This window comes from Bacillus rossius, chromosome 2 (assembly GCF_032445375.1).
Source record: "Bacillus rossius redtenbacheri isolate Brsri chromosome 2, Brsri_v3, whole genome shotgun sequence".
Lineage (NCBI taxonomy): Eukaryota > Metazoa > Arthropoda > Insecta > Phasmatodea > Bacillidae > Bacillus > Bacillus rossius.
This window is the reverse complement of record NC_086331.1, coordinates 68,938,779-68,944,842: the sequence shown is the minus strand read 5'-3', so window position 1 is coordinate 68,944,842 and position 6,064 is coordinate 68,938,779. Positions and strand designations below refer to the sequence as shown.

Here is a 6,064-nt window from a genome sequence, read left to right as displayed (position 1 = left end):
GTAAATACAGTTTTACCATTGACCCACTTGTTGTCTTGGTGCAGAAAGCGAAGGATGCTTTAGCTAAGAAGAACATTCTGACGGCTTGCTATATAGACCTTGTATCCGCTTTTGATACGGTTCATGTTCCTACTCTTTTGAACAAGCTCACCAAACTTGGAATTCCACCGTCTATACTTAAACTTCTACATTCCCTGTTGGCACATCGTTCTCTTCACTTAAAGATTGGCAAAACTTATAGCTCCGCCAGAGACGTGTACTGTGGCACCCCGCAAGGTGGGGTACTCAGTCCTTTACTTTTTATTTTGTATGTACAGGACTTGATTTTTCACATTGGATCCCATGTAAGGTCTCTAGCCTATGCAGATGATATTGTGCTTTATCATCTAGCACCACATCAGCTTGATGCTGAGGAGAAGATGAATGATGCTCTAAACAAACTGGAGGTCTGGCTAGACAACAACAGACTTGTTATATCTCTAGAAAAAACCAGAATTATGTTCTTTACCCGCAAACGCTTTGACCGCTCTACTGTCAACATACGTATTTATCATGAGAAACTTCTTATTGAATCATCACACTGTTATCTAGGCGTAGAACTGGATGGTCATTTAACATGGCACCGCCAGGTGCAACGTATGACCACTAAAGTGTACCAAGCTGTTAATATGATTAAGGTTCTGAGTCATACCGTCTGGGGTGGAGACCCAGCCACGCTTCTGTTATTTTATAAAGCTTACATTCTTTCGAAACTAGAGTACGGCTGCATTCTAATGGTCCACATATGCGCTACACGCCTAACTACTGTACAGAAGATACAAAACCGTTGCCTTCGACTTTGTTTGGGAGCCATGAAATCAACACCTATTGCATCACTTCATGTGGAAGCCAGCATCTTTCCCTTCCATCTACAACAACGATATCTGCAAAACCGTTATTGGATCCTTACTTCCACATACAGACTACATCCACTCTGCAATACTGTTAAGAAATTGGGATTCGACATTACACCACGCCTTCAGAATTATTCCACTATTTTACCACTGGATGACCGCCCGGCATATTTCACTATGGACTATCAAGCGCTGTTTAATGTTAGTGAGGTGCATAACCCATTTCCTGTCAATAAACAACTCCTTGTTCCGCGCGAAGTGCACTACATGCACCAGGATATCTTGCGAACCCATCCTGGAACCCTTCGTATATATACTGATGGGTCTAAATTTGACAATGTTACTGGCTCCGCTTACTATTTTCCTCAACTCAAGAAATCTGGTTTATTTAAACTACCCACTGAGCCAACGATCTTTTATGCAGAAGCTTATGCCATCTGTAAAGCCCTAGAATTTTGTGAAAATGGAAAACATGCAAGAATTATGATACTCTCCGATTCCTACAGTGTTCTCTCTGCCTTACAGACCACTAAACTATCGCATAAATCTCCCGATATCATAATAAATATTACATATCGTCTTTATTCCCTGACACGACAGGGTATACATATATCATTTACATGGATACCGAGCCACATGGGGATTGAACATAACGACATGGTTGATAACATGGCAAAAATGGCCGCCACAAAAGGAATTCCCATCGCTACCCCTATTGTGGAAGTCATGTTTCGGGAACTTGACCAGGAAATGCGGACGCTCTGGTCTCTGGAGTGGGAAAGAATCGAAATATCAAGGTCGTACAAATTACTCCAACCCTCCTTACAAAAAAGCCCATGGTTCTCTAACCACCACGGACGATCGTTTTGCACGACACTTATTCGCTTACGATCAAATCATGGCTGCTTTAAGAGTCACTTATATAAGTTAAATATTGTAGCTTCTCCCGATTGTGAATGTGGGACAGCTACTCATGACATCAACCACATTTTATTTCAATGTCCGCTGATGAAAAATCGAGACGAATTCTTTCAAAACCTTATTAGAGAAGGTAAATTTCCTCCATACAATCGAGAATATGTATTATGTCAACCTATTGTGCCTGTGTACCACGCTGTATTTCAATTTCTGTTCTCAAATGGTGTCAAGATCTAACTTCAACATGGCGTCGTGAAAACGCAAGTTTCACATTAGTTTTCAACGGTAATATACGACGCGGAGCAAGTCCCAGCTCCTCAGTTCTATTTCGGCTTCCAACCGAAGAGGATGTCCGGCGAAGAGGCGTGACACCTCATCACGACGTCAGTAAATCAGCGAACGTCAAACGGCATGTACAGTAGACGCAAGGTATTTGCAGTCGTCGAGAGAATGGCTGTGGCCGAGTTTTCTCATACGGCCATGTTTGTGCAATTCACGTGTGAAATGCACCTTTTTCCCCTCAATTTTGTTCATTTCTGGCTGAAGGTGTACCACCCAAGGCCATACCAATCAAGGAAGAAGAAAAAGAAGAAGGAGTTCTACTGTACTGTGTAGTTTAAGGTGCTGACAGAAATAAAACGGAACACGGTCGAAATCATGAAGTACGTAAGGTCAATTTATATTGTTTACATTATTGTAAATTGGTGACAGCGAGAAGTGGTGTTATTAGTTAAATGGGTTAGTTGTCTGTAATGTGTTTATGAAATAGGTTAGTTGTATGTGTAAAAATTAGCGAACACTAACGAGCGGTAGGTGATCTAGCTTAATGGTTAGGCCTTGTGTTTTGGGTATGTAGTTAAAGGTATATTACAATTTATATTCGGCTTGTACATAAGGTAATAACTGGCAATTGTATAGTAGTATCTTTAATTGTAAATTAAACTACTAATTCGTCAAATACAGTTAGGTGTTAGAATGTATTGCTGCTGTGATATGGGGCAGCTTTTAATTGTTAGTTTGAATCACTTTTGCAGAAGTAGGCCTTCTTATGCATTTGGTCCACAAAACCTTTAAATATGCTTTATATTCCAAAAATAAGTGCATCAGTTAAACCTCAGCTGGGTTTGTGGTGTAGTGGTTCAATAAATAATTTATTAGTGACAAGAGATGTGCACAAATTCGCTTGTAAAGGTTTTGCCCCATTAAAAGCTTCAGTGAAGTGGTAATTTTCTCGTGTCGCGGCTTTTCCGTTAATAAAATAATAAAGGTATCAAAATACCTTTTTTGAACAATAAATATGTTGCTCTATTTACTCTGTAAACAGGTTTTCTTAATTCCTTCTGGTTTCTTAGAAATTCAGTTTGTGGTTCACATTAGGTAGCCTATGCAGTGAAGCGGCTGTCACTGCTTCTTTTACTAAACTTTGTTTCATAATGATTTTTACATTTTGGGTATTGTATAGCCTATAGTATACTAGAACATTACTTGTTCTAGTATATGACAGACCTAATTATATTTACTTTTGCATTGTATTGTAAACTATATATTGAAGTATATTTTATCACAAACTATAAATTCAACCTTTATTTAGACTTTACTTTAGGCCTACAGCATTTTTGCTGCGTAGTTATTTCTTTATAGTAGTTGTATTTATTGTTTACCGATGTTGGAATTTTAATTTACATACTACACACTACCAAGTTAAATATATTTATGTATCATACTGTATCCCACAATTCTTAACTTTGTGGTCTTCACTGCAGTAGGTACCCATGTAGGTTCAGGTGGGGTGGATATGATACAAAAAACCAAACCTTTGAATTTTATTTTAACTAAGAGCACCACAACACTGAGAAAAATTACGCACATTTCTTGGGGCTTTAGAAACCTAACCCTAACTCAATAAAAATTTAGATTAATTAGTTAGATTGATAAAAAATAAATTTAATGTATCATATTCACCCTGCAATTGGGGGGAATATGATACACAGGTGGGGTGAATGAGATACATCATTATATCCTACTTCCTAGCAATGCTATCAGTGTGGTGGGGTGTGTGTGAGACAGGTAAAATACATGTGTATCACCCACAAAAAATTTCATGACAATCAGTTTAGTGGTCCGCGAGTGCTGACATAAAATATGAAGTCATATTACAGAGTTAATATTGTCCCTCTATATTAAAGAAGCATACATTTTGTCACAGTACATAAATGCGACTAGTGACTAGTCAAACAAATTCTACATACAATTTTGATCATTTATCCACGTACTGTCCAATTATTGAACAACAGTTGTGTCTTGTCTTTTCAGTCTCACACCCTTAAGGTGTTCGTGTTTGTTTCTTTGTATGTAATAATACTCTGTGAATAAATGTATCTATAGTGCGTAGCCCTGGTCGATGTCAACTCTATCTTTTCCTCACACAGTTTCATTGATCTTTGTATGACTTTACCACTTACCTTAATTAAATAAAATGAAATTCAATAATTCACAATTCCAAAAAAAAAATTCTTTTCACATCTTCTTGTCCCTTTGTAGTACATTTATTGCATTAACTTCCTATTCTTCAATATTAATTTACCAACCTCACTAGATTATAATTTATTCTACTTAATAATTTTTGTAATATTAAACTTTAGTTAACCACAACTTGTCAAACAACCGCACTTAACATCTACGACAAATACTAGCGTCTATAGCTGTGGTTCCCAACCTTTTTTTGATCAGGAACCATTTTAATTTCATTACCGTATTATTAGCAGGGACCACAAGGTTAAAAAATAATCTGTATCAATCTAGAAATATACTTTAAGCCTAATCGTTCAATGTTAATCGAAACGTTTAACATAAGCAATCTAAAAAAAACAAAATAAACATTAATTATGATTGAAAACATATATTTTTAGTACACAATTCAGTTTGCACCAATGAGATTTTTGAGCTTGCATCTTCTGTACAAGATCCTGAATTCTTGGGGTAATATTTTTGCTCAAAGCTACACGCATATCATCACCTACTTTCAGTTGATTCCTGGATTTGATTTTAATTATCAGTAATGCAGAAAATCCTTGTTCGCATAAATAAGTTGTTGAGAAAAGCATAAGATAGCGCAAAGTGATTTCTCAAATTTTAGGATATGAAATTGCTTTCTTACACCAAAACGTCTCCAAAGAATCATATTCAAAATCGTCCTTACAGTTCCTGTCATTTTGTAATTCAATAAGTTCTTCTTGGATTTCTTCTGAAACTTCTCTAGCATTAGTGCCAAATGGGTTGTGTATCAGTTTTTGGTCCACATTAGCTTCTGTATTGTTATATTCTGAGAAGTAATGGTTGAATTCATCAACCAACATTTGCAAATGACATTTTTGCTGTTTTTTTTGTATGTTTTCCCTAAACATGACATACTTTTTGTCATCAAGGAGTGCCTTCAATGTTGCAAACGCACTATAATTGCCCTCGCCAACTTGACTAATCCATAACTTACGTTTGCAAATAAAAGCACGAAGTTTATCTTCAAAATTAAAAATATTTGCAACGCCTTATAATTGTCTGTTTCCTGAAGCTTGCATTTGCAAGTTCAACTTATTTAAGTGTGTAAAAATATCCACAAGATATGCCAAATGCATCTGGGATGTCAAATCACAAAACTGTACTAGTAAGTCTTCCATTTTTTTTCACCTAGAAACAACTCAATCTCTCCTCTCAGCTCGTATAATCTTTCCAGCATATTGCCTTTCGACAACCAACGGACCTCTGTGTGAAAGAGGAGGTTCTCATGGTTGGAGTCCATTTCAGTGCACAGTTTTTTAAAAAGGCGTGAATTTAAGGCACTGCTTTTAATAACAATTACTACTTTTATGGCCAATTTCATTGTATCATTAAGGCATTTAAGAAGAGTCTTGGAAGCTAATGCCTGGCGATGAAGGATACAATGCGATGTTAATGTTGACGGATTCCTCTGTTTGATTAACGTTGCTAGACCGGAATGTGATCCTAACATCGCAGGAGCACCATCCGTACAGAAACTGACTAGCTTTTCCCACATAATGCCTTATTTCTGGAAATATCCAGTTATTATATTCATGACGTCGATACCTCCTGATGTCATTTCCAGTTCCTGAGAAAACAACAGTTCTTCTTTGATTATGTTGTCGTCGTCTAAAAGCGGACAAAAACAAGTAAATGAGCACAATTATAAATGTCAGTGGATTCATCGCACTGCAAAGCGAAGAATGGCGACATTTTAA

General features: G+C 36.9%; 1 protein-coding gene across 14 annotated transcripts in view; it reads left to right on the top strand.

The window, feature by feature from the left end:
* Nucleotides 1-2,391: 2,391 nt before the first annotated feature.
* The window catches only part of LOC134529350 (sarcolemmal membrane-associated protein-like), a 236,039-nt gene continuing 232,366 nt past the window's right edge, over nt 2,392-6,064 (top strand). For 5 of the 14 annotated variants that reach the window (XM_063363326.1, XM_063363323.1, XM_063363313.1 and 2 more), the window contains exon 1: nt 2,442-2,549. The gene's annotated coding sequence lies outside the window, so the exon portion shown is untranslated. Of the gene's footprint in view, nt 2,708-6,064 lie in introns of all 14 variants that reach the window. The other 9 variants (XM_063363327.1, XM_063363324.1, XM_063363314.1 and 6 more) reach the window with 7 other exon arrangements.